Raw genomic sequence first — 7,556 nt, 5'->3', positions numbered from 1 at the left:
CCTCAGTCTTCTTCTTCTTCAACCCTATCTCACATATGAAGTGACCTTACGCTTTACCAAAGCTAACACCTCTAATTATTCATTCCATCTCCCATCTTATCTAATAGATTGCCCCATCTACCATCCCCACTTTTACTTATTTTCAATCACTTCATGCTGACTACTATTCCCTTCCTACTCTTTACAAATATTCTCATGTCTCCCTTATTCTGAAAAAAAACCAGCACTTGAATTGATCCTTCTATTCTCACTATCATTCCATTTCTCTTTGGTCCTTAAAAATTAAATTCCTTGAAAAGGGCCATCTACAAAAGGTGCCTCCATTTATTCTCTTCTCATTTTACTCTTAACCCCTTCTGGTTTGACTACCAAATTTACCATTCCACCAAAACTGCTCTCTCCAAAGTTACTAATATTCTTCTTGACCTCTCTATTTCCTTTGACTGTGTTGATCACTCTCTTCTATTTGATACTTTATAATCTTTAAGTTTTTCGGACACCAATCTCTCCTGGTTCTTATCTCACCTAACTGACTAACTGTTCCTTATCTATCTTCTTTGCTGGATCCTCTTCTAGATCATGCCTTCTAACTGTAGGTGTCTTTCAGGTCCTTCCTTGGACTTTCTTTTCTTCTCCCTCTTTACTACAGCTATTGCTTTCACATCATTAGGCCTTAGGGTTATAGTACACCAACATCTGGAAAATCTGTATAAAATTTTTTGGCCCTCCTTTTGTATCATCTGATTTTTTTTTCTTTTTGGGGGTATTTACCTTATTGTAAAGTTTAGATTAAGTATTTGGTCACAGATTTTATCATATAATACTGTACCTATATTTTATGTATTCTTGAATTTCTAAACTTTTTCTGGATCATCCTCTGGTCTTCATGTGTCATCTTTAGCTTCTACAAAACTCCCCGAAAATTCTCATTTAATTTCTCATACTAACCTGTGGATATACAAAATCTTAATGGGGAAATCATGATACATAAAGGATAGCTGTCAGCTCTCATACATTTAATTACCAAACCCATGCTGATGATTCTCAAATCTATCTTGCTCCAGACTCTATGCTGACTTCTAATCTCACATCTCCAACTGCCTTTCAGACATCTTGAACTTAATGTCAAATACCTTAACCTCACTATATCAAAAACAGAACTCATTATCTTGTCCCCAAACCCTCTTTCTCCTACCTTCTCTATTGCTTTAGAAGGCAGTCCCAGTCTCTGAGGCTCACAACCTAACCTTAATTCTCCCCCCAAAACTCCATATTCCATCTGTTAAGAACTGTCAATTTCCCTTCTTATACTTCTCTTCTCTGATATTGCCATCACTTCAGTTTAAGCCTGAATAATCTCACACCTGGATTATTACAATAACCCATTGGTGGGTCTATCTAATTTCAACTGTCCTGCCACTTTAATCCCTCTTCCACTCAGTCATAAAATTCTTCTTCATAAACACCAGTTGCTTTGCCTCCAGGATTAAATATAAAAGCCCTTCATAACCTACCCCCCCCCCACACCTTTCCAATCTTCTTGTACCTTATTCCCTGATATATGTTCTTCAATCCAGGAACATTAGACTTTTGGTTATTTCACAGACAAGACATTTCATCTCTTGGCTCTGGAAATTTTCTCTGGCTGTCCTCTAAACCTGGAATATTTTCCCTCTGCCATTTAATTACTGACCTCTCTGACTTTAAATCCCAACTAAAATCCTATTTTTTACTAGAATCTTTCTCCATCTCCTCTTCATGGACTTTTTCATTATTAATTATTTCTTTATCCTGTATACAACTTGCTTTGTATATACATGTAAAATGTGTAAATTGACTCCCATTAGATTGTAAACTCCTTGAAGGCAGAGACTGTCTTGTTTCTTTTTGTATCTCTAGCACTTAGCACAGTTCCATTTGGTACAGAGTAGGTGCTTAATAATGTTTATTGATTGATTATGTAAACTATTTATCACTTTACCCTCTAGTTCTAATATTTCTGGGTAATTTTCTGATTTCCTAAAGGATTATATTCATAATTTTTGTTTCCTATTGTTTTTCTAGAAAGTTCAGTGATTCTTGGAAGGCTAGATGACGCAGTGGATAAAGCACCAGCCCTGGAGTCAGGAGTACCTGGGTTCAAATCCAGTCTCAGATGCTTAGTAATTACCTAGATGTGTGACCTCGGGCAAGCCACTTAACCCCATTTGCCCTGCAAAAACCTAAAAAATAAAAAAAAATAAAAGAAAGTTCAGTGATTCTTACATGGACTCTTCTCAAGCCCTGTATTTCAGGTCAATTATATTTTGTTACTAAGATCTTATGTGTGCTCCCAAGTTAGCTAATATTATTAATAATATAATTAATAATATAATTAATATATATAATAATATAATATATAATAATATAAATAATATAATATAATATAATTAATAATATAATTAATAATAATATTATTGAAATTTTGTCTTTTCTTTCTTCGATTCTTTTTTTTCCAAGTGCCCATTACCTTCCTTAGGTTTTATAACTTCTGTTTAAAGTCATCAATTCTTCCTTGGAGATTTTTCATCATGACTTTTTTTCCTGGATAGTTCTTACTGTGCTCTTTTATCCTATACTATTTCTTTTTTTCTTTTAACTTTTTATTTAAGGCAGTGGGGTTAAGTGACTTGCCAAAGGTCACACAGCTAGGCAATTATTGTCTGAGGATGGATTTGAACTCAGATAATCCTGACTCCAGGGCCGGTGCTCTATCCACTGTGCCACCTAGCCACCCCTCCCCATATCCCATACAATTTTCATCTTTGTGCCAGGGGACTTTTATTTGCTTGCTCATTTTTTACTGTTTCATGATAAATTCCTTAATTTTTCATAATTTTAGTATTGTTCCTACAATTTATTTGTTAAATGTCTTTTTTGAACTAATAGAAATAGAAAACTTCTGATGCAGCAATATTGGTAGAAACCGTCTCAATATATATTTGATAACTGTTACTTTTGACCACCACCTCCCTCAATCTACCCTCCCTTCTATCTAGTTCCTCCTTTCCTTTTCTATCCTCTTTTCCCTCCTAATTCCCTGTAGGGGAAGATATATTTCTAAATCCAATTGGGAATGTATGTTATTCCCTTTTTGAGCTAAATGCATTGAAAAATTCAATCAATACACTCACCCTCCTTTTTTTTCACTCTATTATAAAAGGTTCTTTGTGCTTCTTCATGTAATGTGATTTACATGCTTCTCCCTCCCCCTTCTTCTCCAAGTACAGTCCTTCTGTTCATATCTTTGGGTTTTTTTTTGAATACCAGTACAACATAACTTATACTCACACTCTCTGTCTAAGTATATTTCTATTTTTCTAATAGAAATACAGTTCTCAAGAGTTACAAGTATCATCTTCCTATGAAGGAATGAAAACCATTTAGTCTTAGTGAAAAACATTTTTTCCTTTCCTGTTTACCTTTTTATATATCTCTTGAGTATTGTATTTGAAGTTGCATTTTTTTAACAATCCCCTCTATTGCTGAGTGTCCATCTTTTCTCCTGAAAAATTATGCTCAATTTTTCATATAGTTGATTCTTGGTTAATCCAAGCTCCTCTGCCTTCCTGAATATATTCCAGGCCCTGCATTCTTTAATGTAGGTACAGCTGAGTCCTGAGTAAACCTGCCTATAGTTCTGTGGTATTTGAACAATTTTTTTATCTACTTGTATTTTCTCTTTGAGCTGATAATTCTGGAATTTGGTTGCAATATGCCTAGGTGTTTTTATTTTGGGATCTCTTTCAGGAGGTGATTGTAGATTCTTTTAAAGACCATTTTATCTTCTTTTCCCAAGATATTAGGGCAGTTTTCCCTTATAATTTCTCAAAAGATATTGTCTAGGCTCTTCTTTCAATCATGGCTTTCAGGTAGTCCAATAATTCTTAAATTACCTCTTCTGGATCTATTTTCAATGTTGGCTGTTTTTCCCATGAGATACTTTATATTTTTTCCTATTTTTCCAGTCTTTTGATTTTATTGGAAACCACTTGCCCAATTCTATTTTTTTTGCAAGGCAATAGGGTTAAGTGACTTGCCCAAGGCCACATAGCTAGGTAATTATTAAGTGTCTGAGGCCAGATGTGAACTCAGGTACTCCTGACTCCAGGACTGGTGCTCTATCCACTGCACCCCCAATTCTATTTTTAAAAAATATTTTATCTGTTTTTTCAACTACATGCAATGATAGTTGTTTTTTTTTTTTGCAATTCAGAGAATTTTATTCTCAAATCAAGGTCAGCACATTAAAAAGGAAAGTACATATACATGAAATACAAAAGCCTAAAAGCTTTCTTGGGTACTATTTCTTTCTCAGAACCAGCATGTTAGGGAGCACTCAGCGAAACAAAACCAGAAAATAAATAGAAGAGAGTACAGATATGTAAAAGGGTAATAAAATTATTACTTCAATCATCTGTTGGTGAGGTGGAGAATAAAGTGGATGCTTCAATTGTTTGTGTGTGTGTGTGTGTGTGTGTGTGTGTGTAAGTTCAAGGAGAGAAAAGCTTTTTATTTCCAGTAGCTCATCCTACTGGAAAGGATTCAGCCCGATGCTGGGGGAGGAAAAAGTCATAGGATAAATTACCTCAGATCACTGAAGATTATACTAAGCTTCCTTAATTTAAGTAAGCTATTTCAGCTGTTCCTCTACAGCATAAAACATTGCACAGAATCTCTCTTAAGAATTTATCCAGGGGGGGGTGGCATAGTGGATAAAGCACCAGCCTTGGAGTCAGGAGTACCTGGGTTCAAATCTGGTCTCAGACACTTAATAATTACCTAGCTGTGTGGCCTTGGCCAAGCCACTTAACCCCATTTGCCTTGCAAAAACCTAAAAAACAAAACAAAACAAAACAAAACAAAAAGAATTTATCAGGGGGAGGCTAGGTGGTATAGTGGATAAAGCACCAGCCTTGGAGTCAGGAGTACCTGGGTTCAAATCCGGTCTCATACACTTAATAATTACCTAGCTATGTGGCCTTGGGCAAGCCACTTAACCCCATTTGCCTTGCAAAAACCTAAAAAAAAAAAGAATTTATCAGAACCAGGTATTAGTCTCTATGAGCTTAGTGTGCTACCAATTGCTAAAATGAACAGAGACCATTTATTCATCTACTAGAGGCAGCAATGATTTCACCATGCAGTGACAAGGCTAAATCCTTAGCATTTAAGTTTTTTCAGTCTTTCCAAAAGAGAAAAGTCCATTGGCTTTCTGCTTCAAACCCATGACCAAAGGACTAATATCTTATAAATATCTTTTACATAATTTAAGTTCCCAGAGCAATAGCAGTCTCTACTTCCAACCAACATTCCCTGTTAGGCTACTGCCTCTCTCTTCTGGTCAGAAAGGAAGCAGGACACAGGGATACTGAACCAGTGTCTTGATTCTAGAGTAGCAATGTTCTTTAAGAAACTGTTAACCGGGGCAGCTAGGTGGCGCAGTGAATAGAGCACCGGCTCTGGAGTCAGGAGTACCTGAGTTCAAATCCGACCTCAGACACTTAATAATTACCTAGACATGTGGCCTTGGGCAAGCCACTTAACCCCATTGCCTTGCAAAAAAAAAAAAAAAAGAAAAGAAACTGTTAACCTACAGCAACTCAAAAAAAACCCAACAAATTTTATCTTGGATAAATATGCAGAACAAAGTCTACTAGGTTTTATTTCCCTTGCCCCCTACAATTAATTTAGTTCTATAGTTCAGTAATTGGCTGTAGTCAACTGTACTCTGAGAAGTTATTTAAACCAACTTTGGGACATTACAGAATACATCTTCCTGCATTAGAAAGATTTAAACATTGTTACAAATTTAAAGAAACAATCACCAACTCCCCAGAAATATCATCCTCATTAGAAATGTAAATGGATGACATCTTTCCTATGTCAAGTGCAAGGTGGATGGAAAGAAAGAAAAGTGTAAGATACTCTCTCTACATAACAGAGGATCACCAGGGAAAACAACATTGCTCATATGAAAAGGGAGATTTAGACCCCTGTAGGTGTCAACACATTCATGTCCCTTGGTTTGAAGTTATGGGTCCAGGGAGATTGTTTCTTTCCTTCCATCCCGGGAAGATCCATTTTAGGTGGCTTGAAGTCTGCTGGTCATCTGCAATTTTAGTAGCCTGAACTCTAATAAGTTCCATTGGTGATGGCTTCTGATTACCTCTGAAGGACTGGACACTGAAACCTGAGTCAGATTTCTGAAGGGTTCTTGATACAAAAAGGCTCCATTTTTCAGATGAGGGTTTGTCTTTGTCTCCATTCCCAGCATCCATGCTACTAATGTCTAGGCCAGGTAAGGAAGTAGAAGATCCATGAGAAAACCAACCTCTGGGTTTTGGCTTGGGAGAATGGGGTGTACTACTTGGAGTGGACTGGGCTGAAGCAGTCAGTCTATCTTCTTTTGGCATATCTCCACTTTGAAACTTCAATTTATGGACTGCCTCGCCACACAGTGGTACTTGGTTTCTTCTGTGGTGAGGCCTTTATGGGGAGTGTACCCTGTGTCTCTCAACCCTGCCTGTTGCTCAAAGCGCTGGATGCTCTCTTGTGCCTGCTTTGTAATTAGAGAATTCATGATGACATGCGTAGCCTTGGCCTTCACCACTGGGACTTTGTTCATTTGGTCATTGGAAGCTGAGGGGGTTATGGAGAAATTATTGTCTCCCTCCTCAACCTTGGAAAGCTGTTGGTACTTCCGATCTGGGATGACCGGCTTTTCCCAAGGAACCTTACTGCACTTGTCAGATGAAGGTGGAGTCATCGGAGTCATCGGTGTGGGATCCTCCATCATCATAACTGAATGCCCGTCAGTGCATTCCAATTGGCAAAGTCATCTTACCTAGAAGCCCACCTGTACTGTGCTCAATAGCTATGTGGGGGGGTATGGGGGAAGGATGGAGGAGAGCCCATCCACAGCCCGGGGCTCCGGCACCATGGACAGGAGGCTGATACTAACAAGGCTCCAGGGCCCCGGCACTCCCTAGGCCCCAAAGCATAGGGTGAAGTGAGGCCATGACGCAAGTGGCACCGGGACCTGCGCGGAACTCAGCCAGCAGGAGCACTGCAAGCCATGATAGTTTTTTTTTTACAAGGTTTTGAATTTTACATTTTTCTTCCTCCCTTCCGTCTTCCCTCCCTCCTAACTGAAAGCAACCTGATATAGGTTCTCCATTTATAACCATGCTAAACAATGGATTCATATTGATTACTTGAGAGAAGAATCAAATCCAAATGGAAGAAAACAAAGAGAAAAAAATGACATAATATATAAGACAACCTTTAAAAAGTAAAGATAATAAACTTTGGACTTCATGCAAACACAGCTCCTTCTCTGGATATGGATGGCATTTTCCATCATAGGTCTTTTAAAATTGTCTTTGGGGCAGCTAGGTGGCACAGTGGATAGAGCACTGACCCTGGAGTCAGGAGTACCTGAGTTCAAATCTGGCCTCAGACACTTAATAATTACCTAGCTGTGTGACCTCGATCAAGTCACTTAACCCCATCGC

The 7,556-nt window shown here is 37.9% G+C and overlaps 1 pseudogene; it reads right to left on the bottom strand.

The window, feature by feature from the left end:
• Positions 1 to 5,593: 5,593 nt before the first annotated feature.
• Positions 5,594 to 7,124, bottom strand: LOC141521646 (putative monooxygenase p33MONOX pseudogene; annotated as a pseudogene).
• Between the last annotated feature and the right edge of the window lie 432 nt (positions 7,125 to 7,556).

This window comes from Macrotis lagotis, chromosome 1, assembly GCF_037893015.1.
Source record: "Macrotis lagotis isolate mMagLag1 chromosome 1, bilby.v1.9.chrom.fasta, whole genome shotgun sequence".
Taxonomy (NCBI): Eukaryota; Metazoa; Chordata; class Mammalia; order Peramelemorphia; family Peramelidae; genus Macrotis; species Macrotis lagotis.
This window is presented reverse-complemented; position numbering and strand designations above follow the sequence as displayed.